The following is a 13,255-nucleotide window of genomic DNA, read 5'->3' as shown; positions in this document are numbered from 1 at the left end:
AGGCATCCTTTAAAATTGGAATAATAATGTTCTTTCATCTCTCTGAACTCGAAATGATGACTCGACGGCTTTCAATATTGTGGGAACAAAAATCGGTTAGGAAGAAGAAGAGCTCGGCCGGTTTCTCCACCTTCTTCTTCATCTTCTTCATCTTCTTCGTCTTCTTCTTCTTCTTCTTTATCTTCTTTTTCTTCTTTTATTTAACGAACAGGGAGACAGATAGGTTGTGTATAAAAGGAATGAACACACGAAGGTGTATATTAAAATGGCAAAACTCGTGTGTTTGTTCACATACAAGTGGTAAAGAAATAACGAAAGAAGGAAGAAATTTGAATCAATGATCACATAGGGATATATTATCATCTATGCTTATCTCTCCTATGTGCATTTATGCGTACGTCTGCAGCTAAAGAAGATAAAGAGGAAAAAAAGAAAATAAAACCACAGTCATCCCACGGAACATTAGATTGAGCTTGATTATAAGTAATTATTCCTACTGGTTGCCGCTTTCGTACATCCTCGTAACATCTTCTAACAGCGAAGAAGTAAGTCGGCGATCATTTTCTTTGATCATTTCAAAGACTCTCTCGATCGAGATGCGTATCGCTGACATTAACGTAACTTACCGCAATAGTATAAAGAAGTCCGTTAGCAATCATCTATTTCGTTAATTCGTACGAAAGATTTACATCCACTTTGTATTTTGTAATATATCTTTTTATAATTTTTTTTTATCTTATTCCTTTTGTATCCTTTTTTCCGTCTAGGTTGATTTGTATGGTTTTTTTTTCATCGAAAAAAAAACTACGATGAATAAATCGTTCTATTTTTTTTTTAAGTAGATATTTTGAAGGTTTAAATAAATGGATAAATAGTTTTGGATTAATTTTGAACCTTTTTTTTTTCTTTCTTCTAATTAAGAAAGCACGAGTACAGGAACATGCAGTGAATCATTGTAAATTTAATTATAATTGATATTTGCTTTTAATGAGAAGTTTTCAAATTTTCTTCTAAACAGAAACCTTTTTTCTTATTGATAATAACATTTGAATTTTATTTCGTTAGAAATATAATTATACCTCCAACGCGATACAAAATATTATATTGTATAAGAATAATAAAATTATTCTATTAGAATAATTGATGGTCTTAAATTGACTATTAATGATTTAGAAATACATTTAGGATTCGTTGTAAGTCATTTACAATATGGATAATAAATAGTTTTTAACGAATTTATTTTTTTGCCCGAAATTCGAAGCGAATGCAAAACAAGAAGAAAAAGAAAAACACTTCAAAAACAACAATTTTTGTATCCAAGCAAAAGTCGAAAGTAAAATACGGAGAACGGAAAAAAAATTATTAGAAATCGTTTTCGGGGCCGTATTCGTTCGCTTCTTTCCAGGATCGTACGTGTCCCTCGGGCGACGTACGATGAATAACGAACTCCTTTTCCACGCCTCCAAAATGTTGGTGATTAGCCGTGAAATATCGATTTTTGGATAGCAAACGAATTAGCGAGTGAACGAACGAAATGAACGTGGTTTACGTATGATTTTCGTATATTCCTTTTATACTTACTCGATGACAGGGCAGAGAAAAAAAAGGAATTGAAATTCAAAAAAGAAAAATTCGGACAAATTTTTGTAGTTGATAGACTACGACTCTTTTCGCGACTAATTTTTCAACGTGACGTTCGAGGAACGTCAAGGACGTAAATATAAGAGTAAAAATTTAAGTTTAGGGAGAATGGGGGAAAAACGAAAAGGGGCAACGATATAACCCCTTTCGGGATCGCAAGTCTTTCTCGTATGGGAGTGGCTCGTTCGTTCTCTCGTTTGGATAGTGGTCAGCGAGAACGAAAAAAGACGCGGCGAGAAACCGATTTGAGAACCAGTCGAACAATTAAACGTCGCGAAAGGAGCAAAACGGGAGTAGAAGTCGAAGTCCGAAGGGAGGAAGATGAAAAAAAAGGAAGTAGAAAGAGGAGTAGGAGGAGGAGGAGGAGGAGGTGGAGGGTGCATCATTGGTGAGAGGGCTAAATAAAGAAGGAAAGAGAGAGAGAAAGAGGTCCCGAAGAAGTAGAAAGAAAAGGGAGAAGGATTTCGAAACAGGGATGCGAAAGAAAGAAACAAAACGAAACGAAGAGAGAGAGAGAGAGAGAATGAGAGAAGGATAGAATGAGAGAGATGGAAAAAAAGGATGAAAATCGCGGTTGTAAAATCCACGCGGGTTGCACCAAACGCAATTAACCGCTAAACCCGAATCCCCATAGGGGCCCGCTGCGGATGGCAAGAGGCAAGTATATAGAAGGCGAGGTGGAGAGAGAGTCGATGGAAGAAGAGACAGAGAAAGTCGACGAGACGAGGAAAAAAGAAGGAGATAAAAGGGGAAGAAAGAAGAAAAGAAGAAAGCGAAAGATAAAGAAAGAGTGTGAGAGAGAGAGGGAGAGAGAAGAAGAAGAGGAGGAAGAAGAAGAAGAAGAAGAAGAAGAAGAGTCTGGACCTCGACGACTGCTTTCGGTTCGGCCAGCCCTGCCAGCCCTTAAGGCTCCAGACGGAACGCTTTTAAAATTTATTGACAATCATAAATTTCGAAAATAAAACCTTATATTCGTGCGCTCGAGAAAGAGCGAATGCGAGAGGAAAGAAAAAGAGGGAAAGAAAGGAATAAAGAAAGAGAGTGAGAGAGAGAGAGAGAGAGAGAGAGAGAGAGAACACCAGCACAAAGGCGCAAAAGGCGAGCTCGTCTAAGGGCCGAGTTTTGCACGAGAGTAAGGAGATTGTGCGACTCTCTTCTCGCGATGAGAACAACCAGAAAGAACAACCAGAAGAAGAAGAAGAAGTAGAAGAAGAAGAAGTGGAAACCGCGTATATATATGTGAGTTCCGCTCACGCACCTTTAGAATAGGGTTTCAACGTCCCTTAGACGACTAACCTAAAGTTTCTTCTTTTCCCTTTACTCTTTTACTTTTCTTTTTATACTCTTCATTTCGATTACGACCACTGCACTCTCTTGCTACTAGCTCGAAATCTCTTTTGGTTTATTCCTTTTCCACGGGGATACTCAAAACAAAAGAATTGTTTTTTAAAAATCTGATTAATAGATGCATATTTTCAAATGACCAATTATCTACAATTCTCGTTCTGCTAAAAGGAAATTGATTTGTCGTTTTCTTTTTTTCTCTATCTTTAACGACGAATAACGATCTTTATCTCGATCGAATATGTTTGTTCTTATCGATCATCACTTGCGATTACAACAAAAATCACGATCGTAAACTAATGCGCGTTAAATCATTTTTTTTTATTATATAATATAATCAATTGTAAACGTTAATTTTCGTCGTTATCTTCTTCTTGATTTTAATCTCGATTTCACGCTAAAAAGCGTTAGATCGTCTAGATGATTATTATTAGATATTTCTTAAGAAATTTTCTAATCATCGAACGAAGAATGCCTTTGTATTCGTGCAAATGCGTTAAAATATTTACAGAAAGATACGTTCGTCTTCTAATTGTCTTTCTATCTGTCTGTCTGTCGTTGTCGTCCCATTCGCATATTGTTATTTGCTTCGATACTTTTTCAAACAAATCGAATTCCAAGCTCGGTTATGATTACAAACAGATACCGCAGGGCATACGCAATTCTAACGAAGAGAAGATCGACGAAATCGCCGGGTACGATCGCTTATACAGAAGGGTGGGTGGGTAAGAGAGGGTGGAAGAGGAGGAGAAGGTGTCTCGGAAGAGGTTTATTATAATAGCAAAACGAATTACGATCGAAATGACTCGTACCCGTAGTCAAGCGACTAATCGATTAGTTTCGCAACCGAGGCGATATGTTCCCTCGAAAAAATCGAAATTTCGATTTACTTGTGATCAAATATTTGCACTCTCTACAGTGTTTTTTTTTTATTTTTTTTTTTTTTTAGTCATTGAAAAAAGAAAGTACCGAGACTAATGATATATATTATATTTTCAAGATTCTTATTGTATTTGGAATGGATCAAAAGAATATTATAATTGAATTGTTTCTTTGTTATATCAAATTTTTATTTGTGTTTTTTTTTATGAGAAATTATTTCATTATAAACTCGTAGTATTATTTATAGTATATATAAATTATAAAATAATAATTCAAAAAAGGTATGAGACAAAATTTGAAATACTAAATACTATTCATATAGAATTAAAATGAGAAAAAATGAGAAAAAAAAGTATTTCATTATTTTTTTACAATTAGTAAATATATATATATATATATAATAGTAGATTAAAAAGTATCGATCTTACTCTATTCTAAAAATCTCAAATTCAATTAATTAGTATATCGAAAAATAAAAAGAAAAAAGAATATAAAAATAATGTTTATATTAGGTTATTAACATTTTGTCATTAAACCACGTATACAGTTTTTATTTGTTAATTTTCTTATTAAATCGTCCACGTGTTACCATAGTTGTTATATATTATACAAACACCATGCTTGTTTTATCTTACATTAGACGAGGAGGTTTATATCGTTGAATAAATCTTAAGACGATCAATTTGAAGAGACATGTCGACACGACTCCTTTGTTTTCCTATTCTCGTTAGTCGTGTTAGTTCGTTTCCGCGGAGTGTGCTCTACCGTTCGTGCCAGGAATTATGTTAATCCTTGAAAGGTGGTCAAGAGAAAAAGAAAAGAGACCGAGTTAAGAGAACGAAAAAGAATAAAAGAAAAAGAGAAGGAGAGAAAAGAAGAAAGAGGGAGAGAGAGAGAGAAAAATATGATAGAAGAGGTGAGAAAGAGAGAGAGAGAGAGAGAGAGAGAGAATATGGTCGGGGAAAATGGTCGACGTCGTTGTCGTAGGGACGAAAGGAAGGGGCAAATTCATCATCGGTCCAAGTCAGGAATTATAACGGGCCGATTCATCACGACAACCTACCGATCCGTCATACCGATCCACGTGTGCAAGCCGTTTTTGAATATCCTATATCTCTATATCTCGATTAAAACGACGTAATAATATCCATGGTTTTGTGTTCTTGTTTCTTTTGTTTTTCTCTTCTTTTTTTCTTCACATTTTTCTTCATTTTTTATTTTTTTGTTTGTTTCTTTCGTTTACCCGTTCAACGAAATACTTCAAGTAGATATTATATTAACGAAATTTAGATTGGAAGCTTTTGACCGTTTTTTTTTGTTCTTTCTTTTTATTATTACGGTTAATTCGTAACTAATTTTATTTATTAAGAAATTGTATGAGAGGGTAGGGGTAAGAGTTTTTTTTTTCTTTTCTTATCGATATTATATCAACAAAACATATTTTGAAAAGATATCAATGGAAATTAGATTGGAATAAGCTTTGAACGTTTCTTTTGAATTAACATATTTTATTTCTTTTCTTTTTTTCTTTCTTCCTATCGATTGATTCATACGAAATTTATTTACTAAAAAATTGTATACGTGTGGGACGTATGAATGGAAGGTTAATATAAATGTAACATGATCATTTCAAATATCTGCTTTATCGAATGTTTACTGATGATAGGAATTATCAATCGATTCATTTTCGACAGATCAAATTGTATATCTTGTATATATAAATTTAAATAGTAATAATTATATCGTAGAAACGTATCGACAGAGAATGAAATAATATCGATATATTTCTTTTTTTTTCTATTTTCTAACTTGTAAAGAAAAGAAAATCTTTTCGAATGGATAAGATATTCCAAATTGAATATAAATATTCCCTTCCCCGTGCTAGTTAAAAAGGATAATTGAAAATATTTCTTAATAAACTCAATTACTTTTATTTCAATTTATTATTTTTTGTTATATGTACAAAAATAAGTAATAATTAGAAGAGACAATTTCAACGTACAATTCAAAATTGCTAACCAATTTTTGTTAAATTATGTCACATAATTAAATATCATAAAAAAGAAAAATAAACTTAAAAAAAAATATAGAAAAATTGAATATAACATTATTGTGTAATATTATTAACGTAAAAAATAAAATTTGATGAGATAGATTGAGAGTGTTAAGTTGTTAAGTCTTTGAGTTGGACGGGGTCGGTCGGTCGGTCGGTCGGTCGGTGGCCGATTAAAATGAACGACGTTAATCCTTCGAAGGAAAAGAATACATGCGAGCGTACGTAAATACATTCATACTTATAGATCCATACATACATACACACATACGTACGTAAATATATATATATATATGTATTTACATATAAATGTATCAAGCAGCGAGTGCAGAGGCGCGCGTAAGAGCGCATACCAGGAAACGGAAGTGACGTCAGCTCGCAACAGCTCGCAACTCAGAACCGCCACGGCATGCGTATTTATTCGTTCTTCGTTTATTGGGAATCGTTTGTTTGTGTGCGTCTCCTTCAGCAAAGAGAGACTCCACCATCTTCCCATTCATAAGCTCGCAACTTTACTATCTTTCTCTCTCTCGTACCAACATATTTACATATACACATACACACATAAATACAGAGAACACACACATTCATACGTACACAAATGCAAAGAGAAAGAGAGAGAGTGAGAGAGAGTCCAAAGTTCTATCGCAACTTTCGCTGTCGATAACTCACTCGTCCCTTTCATCTCTCATTCAAATCATTCAAATTCGTTTCTCGCACGAAGAAATAATAAGAAGAGGAAATGAAGGGATGTGGACTTCTCCGTCGAATTGTAAACTATTTTTCAAGGAGTTAACTGAACTCCAGCCTATAGTGTTTACATTTCGTTGAAATAAAATAACTTTTGAGGTTACTTACTCGGAAACTTATCGCGTGAAATATACGAGGAAAGAGAATTGCCATTGGTCTCTCTCTTTCTCTCTTTCTTTTTCTTTTTATCATGATGAAGAGAGAGAGAGAGAGAGAAGGGGTAAAAAAAAGAAAAAAATATGAAAATAAAAACAAGCTATCCGACGTTCCGGGATAAAGAGATTCTCTTCGAAGGACAATAGGAAAGGATAAAAGGTGCGATAAGCGAATAGAGAGAGAGAGAGAGAGAGAGAGAGAGAGAGAAAACAGAAAGAGACAGAGAAAAAGAGAGGGAGAGAGAGAGAGATGTTTCGGGATGTTGAGAAGAAGAAGAAGAAGAAGAAACTCTCGTCGAAGGCAATTTGATCTGTACGATCTACGAATACGTGGAATTGACCGCGTCTCCAAACGAATGAACGAACGAAACGAAACTCCTCTTCCTCTCGTCTTTTTTCTATTCTTTTTTTTCTTCTTTTTCTTTTTCTTTTTCTTTTTCTTTTTCCCTTTCCCTTTCTCTTTCTCGAAGTCACAACGCGCGTGCGAGAGGAGTCGGATAACGTTTCGAATTAAACGAAGCCCATTCAAGGAACGTACGTGAGTTTTCTGCGCACGCGAAGACACGTTAAAATGAACGAGGAATAGAAATCGGTAACTCGTAGAAAAATATAATATCGATAAAAATCGATTTTAATAACTTAATCAGGTTACTGAGTTTGACTAGTATACACGTCATGAAGAAATGGCAGGATTTTGCGTCATGACTAGTATACTCGTCATGCATAAAAAGTAGTGATCATTTGATATTTAAATTGTAATTTTTGTGAAAACGTAACATATTCTTAAATTTCAAAATGAGTAAGAAAACTTTTTCCTCAAAATAAGCAATTATAACCTCGATTTGTCATCGGTCGATTTTTACGACACACAGCGGTGCGCACTTTCAAAACGGAACGTCATAATTAACTAGTTTAATAAAATTCGTCGTTGTTTAATCGAACAGGGATACTCATATCATATTCCTTTCTCTTTTTTTCTTTTTCTACTTGAAAATCTCTCGTCGACACGTTTAATGTTGCCGTTAAATACATCAATCATCGATGAATTATTCAAATATATATCATTACGTTTAAATGATTCGAAGATAAGAATCTTTCGATAAGATTAACCCTTTAAATGCTGAATACTTTAAAATGTATTGTAAGGTACGAAATAATTTATTATTAGTGATATTATTAACCAAATCTATAATAATAAATTATATTTAATAATTAAAGTTTTTCTCTTCCTTATATAATTTTAATAATCAATAGACAAAACACAACATTACATTATTTGCATTTATATTAACAAACACATAATAGTTTGCACACTGAGAACTTTTACCAAACGCATATATGCGTTCATAGCAATCAAAGAGTTAAATGTCTAAGGAATAAATAAAAAAAATAAAAAATGAAGAATTTTCTCGTATATATTGCTTATCACAAATCGTCAAAGATATTTCGATGTTTAGTAAAAAAAAGATTTTTTTTTTCGTTTCGATTAAAATACAATATCAACGTAAAATTTGGGGAAAAATAATTTTTTTCTAATTTTAATTGTGTGTATACATCGTGGGCCCGCTTGCTCGTGTGTAAGATCGTTTTATTGGTTTCTTGTGCGTATTAAAAGAAAAAAAAAAAACAAAAAAGAGAAATCATATTGATTAGTCGTGAAAGTAGGCGCAGTTGAGAATCGATGTAAACAAAAATATATTGAATATGCATGGGACGAGGGTGTATGTCAAACACGAAGCCACCATTTATTTCCTTCGTCTATCGGCCGGTGGCCCTTATATCAGCCACCTTCTCCTCCACCTTCTCTAATTGACCACGATTCGCGATCGCGTACCCCCTTCCTCCTCCCTCCGATAAACGAGTGAGAGAGAGAGAAAGAGAAAAGGTGGAGAAGGACAGGAGGGTGGGCGCGATTTTTGAAATTTCAAATCCGGATTTGCGTTGCAGATGCAGCAGCTTCAGAAGCAGCAGCATCAGCAGTAGAAGCAGCAGAAGCAGAAGCAGCAACAACCAAGAGTTGCCCGGGCAATGTCGCGGCCGCGGAGTATAATGTTTTCCTCTCAATTAAGCCTTAATTAAGTTAAAATTAACATCGTGGATTTCTCCGTTCCCTTCTTCCTTCCTCGGAGCACCCACCTCGATTCCTCTCCAGCTTTGGGTGGCCTGCAACAAAGTACAGCCATTCTCAAAACGTTTCTTTGCTTATCGATAGTTAAGCTTTGATCTTTTAGATCATAGATCTTCTCAAGTATTTCTTTTTCTCTTTTTTTTTTCTAACGACGTTATTCAATACAAAAATTATATTTAAAAGTGAATCGCACATTTAGGATAGAAATATGTTGTTGTTAAATTTAATTAAAAACAGTGATAAATTTGTATGCACCGACTATACTAATGTATATTTTAATACATATAAATTGGAAAAAGATATTAAAAAAATTGTTGAGAGAAAAATGAATTGAACTAATGGAAAATATAATTTTTTTTTCTGAAGAATATTGTTAAAAGTATATGAAATATTATTTGTTATAGTCAGTCTTTGGGAATGTCGTTAAATCGATCGACTTTTGTAAGAGAATGTACGAGCTGGTGGCTAGCACCACCGCGAAGGTGTCCACCACCACCACCGCATACGTGTGGTATGGGTTATACTGGGAATCGAAAGCGTTCAGATAAACCAACCTTCATTAGGGCGAGGATGATCAGACAACGCGATGGCCAACGTTGCTGCTGCTTCTTCTTTCAGGGCTTCTGCTGTTGCTGTTGGTACTGGTGCTGGTGCTGGTGCTGCTGTTGTTGCCGATGCTGATGGTTGGTGCTTCTGGTGGTGCACGGGTGCTTCACTACGACACGTATAAGACGCGAGGATGGACAAGAAAGAGAAAAAGATAGAAAAAGAGAGAGAAAGAGGGAGGATGAAGGGCACGTTCCCCGTGTGTGTCCCGTAAGTGCCTCCTGTGTTCGCCTCTTCTTAACCATCGTGAGTCCCTTGTCGAGAGAGGATTATTCTAAAGGGACGCATGAGAAAGAGAAAGAGAATAAGAGAGAAAGAAAGACAGGTCGTCGGATTAGAAAGACAATTCCGAGAGAAGATCGGCTACTGGAATCGACTACTCGAAGAGAATAGCTAAGCTGTGTTAAGTTGGATATTTACCTACTTCTCTTCTTGGTACGAAGATAATTAAAAGTGATTTGTAAGAAACCACTAACAGACCTTGGCGTGGTATTAACAAATTCTTTAACTTAAATGTACTTTCGATTTATTGAAACCATCGAGGTTAAACCGCTAATCCCTCCATACGTGTTTAAAACCAAAGAAAGAATATCAATCTACCATTTACGTTTGCTAATAATGCTAACACGTAGGTAGATTGGATAATTGAAAAGTAACGCGTAAGGGTTTTAGGTATATCTATATATTACTTAACTTCTTCCTCATTCATTAACTAACGTTTTATCGCAAAATTTCTTAAACCGCAGAGATACGCGTTTGCTATAAAATATTCAAACCAAATGAAGAAACTCGCGTGTAGGTGGACTAGCTTAATAGATGTCTCATCAGAGACAAGGAGAAAAAGTGAGAGAGAAAAAGATAGAATAAGAAACTAAAAAAAATCTATACAAGGCATATATCTATACCCTCCACACCGTACTTATGAAATTAGAAATAGAAATAAACATAAAGTCTCTTATAGCAAAAGAACCAGTGAATTATGTTCAAGAAGAGTATAACTAACGTAAGAACTACTAAACGTTAAGAATGAGTAAGAAGAAACGAGCCGTAACGAGCCAATTCAGAAAGACAATTTTCCCGATTACAGTGCCCGATAGTTCGAATAGGGATTTCCAGGACGATTAGGTTCGTTAGAGAGGAGAGGCAATTTCCTTTAGAGAAGAAATAACGTCGCTTCGAAAAAGGGGAGGAAGACTATACCTCTCCTCTCTTACGCGATTACGTTAGTTCGTTTCGTTTCTTCGTTAATTCCAATCGTTTGTTCATTCTTTCGTTCGTTCCTGTGTGCTCGTTGCTAGGTTCTATCCTATCGGCCGACTTTTAGCAGCGCGATTTTTTATTCGATGCGCGAGCCACGGTAATTCTATTGTTTTCACGGACTATTAAGTTTCCGGTAATGGTCGACTTCCGGTCTCTTACGAGTAAACTTAAGAAGAATAAGTGTGAGAGAGGGAGAGAGAGAGAGGAAGAGAGAAAAAAAGAGTGTAAGAATGAGACAAGGCTCCACGAACGAGCGAACTCCCTCGAATGCAGGAAAAGGCGCGCCCCCAGCCTAATTCGGGCTTTAAAAGATTAAGGCGAGGCACCTACCAACTACGACGATGACGACAACCAAGACGACTTCTTCGACCTCCATTTCCATCGTGACCTCTTCCTCTTCTTTTTCTTCTTTTTCTTTTTCTCTTTCTTCTTTCTTTTTTTCCTTTCTTTTACATCAAATTTGTTTTTCTCATTTTGTCTTTTAACGAGAAATTCTTTTCGTCATTCGCGCGTACGACACTCGAGTAACTCATTTTATAATTTCCTTTCTCACGTTTTTAAAAAAAGCTTTCTATGAATCAAGAGTTATTTTTCCTCGTTAGGTTTAATTAGATTGAGAAAATTGTTAGGGTAGAATATTGGATTGATAATTAAAATAAATTTTGATTCAATTAAGTTGATTGAACGCTAATCGATTGTACGTTCTTTTTTATATTATATTTTATTCCTACGATTTGAAATATTATCATATTCATTTTCACGCATTATTATTATTTATAATTTTTTAAAATAATATTTCATTTTCATCGAAAATCATAATATCGTTGACGTTGAAAATCACACGAAGTTGTAATTTATTTGTAGATTGAAAGTATTATGAAAATATTAATGGTTGAGAAAAATATGTTAAAATCTTATTGTTCAAACAGTTTTTAAAGAACAATTGATTAAAATATATTCGACGTGGGAAATCGTACAGGTTTATTGTAATTTTTCTTTTTGTTTTTTCATTTTTTTATACGAAAGATGAAAAGACGAATTGTCGAATGAAAAAAATCTTAGACTCTTATTGTTTAAAGACGAACATGAAAGAGTCCCATCGTATTTAGCATAGGCACGTGATAAGCTAGAGATATCTCAAGAGTGCATTTAATATATCCATATACGCCCACGCTAAGTAGCGAAACGAGGCACGCACGTTATCGACCGTTCGATCCGCAATGAGCTGACCTTTGTAACGCATTATAAAAGATGTTTAGAGCTCTCGGCAGCAAACGTTAGACCTGCTCTGGAGTAATTCAGGATTATCGAGAACTCATTGTTTCTTATTTTATATCAATAGATAGATCGAAAAGTGCATGTTACGCGGTATAATATTCATACAAACTGTTACTTACAAATATTTATTTAAAATACCGAAGAACGTTCTCTATATTTCGTAAATAAAAAATAAGAAACACTCAAAAACAATTATAAGCTTATTTTTATATTAAAAAAAAAACAGTTAATTTTTATATTATATTAAAGAGAATTTGCGAATAAAATTATACGATAAGAACATATGGAAAAATATTTCATACTTCAAGTGTTCGTCTCGATGTAATTAGAAAGTCGAATATAATGAAATTATTAATTTACAAATTAAATTAGGTTTTAATATAAAACATAGAGAAGAAGAAAAAGGAAAGAAAGCAAAAAAATGAATAACTTTCATTTTGAATCGTCCATATTCGCACCCACAAATAAACACATCCATCCGTTTCTTTTTCACTCGTTATCCTTCTCGTGTGTCTTTAGAGATCGACTCGAAGAGAGAAACATACGCGCGCTCACGCATACATAAACACGACGGGTTGGTAGATTGGCGGGGGGCGAAGAGGGAAAAGGGTTAGGTGGATACATAAAAGTGCCTATAGTCTTTTCTTCGTTTCGAAGGAGAGCGTTGAGAGAAAGAGAGTGAGAGAGAGAGAGAGAGAACCAACGATGGGTGGGAGTATGAGTCCGGCTTAGAAGTGGGAGTGAAAAAGCAAGCTAGAAAAAGTGAGTGAGTGAGTGAATAAAACGCGGTGGGTGGGTAGGGGAGGGAAAAAGAATGAAAGAAAGAGAGAGGGATTTTAGAGGGTGGGAGGAGGTTCACACAGAGAGGGAGCGAGCGTCCTCGGGAAGCCCCTCGAGGTTGGTCGGAAGTGGCTCCGCCTCGCGTCCGCCTCCAGTAACCCGATTGGATAGCAAATTCTCCCGCCTCGAGGCTCATTTGTTTATTAATGTTGTAATCACCCGCGTGATCCTCTTTTGTGCCCCGTAACTCCCTCCGTCGTCTCTTCTTTCCATGTCTCTTCTTCGACGTCTCTTCTCCTTTGCGCACACACACACACACACACACACACACGACACACACGACACACACACCACACACACACGACACACACACACCAC

General features: G+C 35.2%; 1 long non-coding RNA gene across 1 annotated transcript; it reads right to left on the bottom strand.

The window, feature by feature from the left end:
* Positions 1–8,140: 8,140 nt before the first annotated feature.
* On the bottom strand, positions 8,141–11,509 carry LOC149031663 (uncharacterized). Its single transcript, XR_016177485.1, has 3 exons — positions 11,150–11,509; positions 9,508–9,668; positions 8,141–8,988 (listed from the first exon to the last, which is right to left on the bottom strand). It is a non-coding gene; the product is annotated as an uncharacterized LOC149031663 (long non-coding RNA).
* Positions 11,510–13,255: the final 1,746 nt, after the last annotated feature.

Source organism: Polistes dominula, unplaced genomic scaffold (assembly GCF_049000335.1).
Source record: "Polistes dominula isolate Pdom_NZ unplaced genomic scaffold, Pdom_raw_medaka contig_82, whole genome shotgun sequence".
NCBI classification, from domain to species: Eukaryota; Metazoa; Arthropoda; class Insecta; order Hymenoptera; family Vespidae; genus Polistes; species Polistes dominula.
Note: the sequence above shows the minus strand (reverse complement) of the source record. Positions and strands in the feature narration are given on the sequence as shown.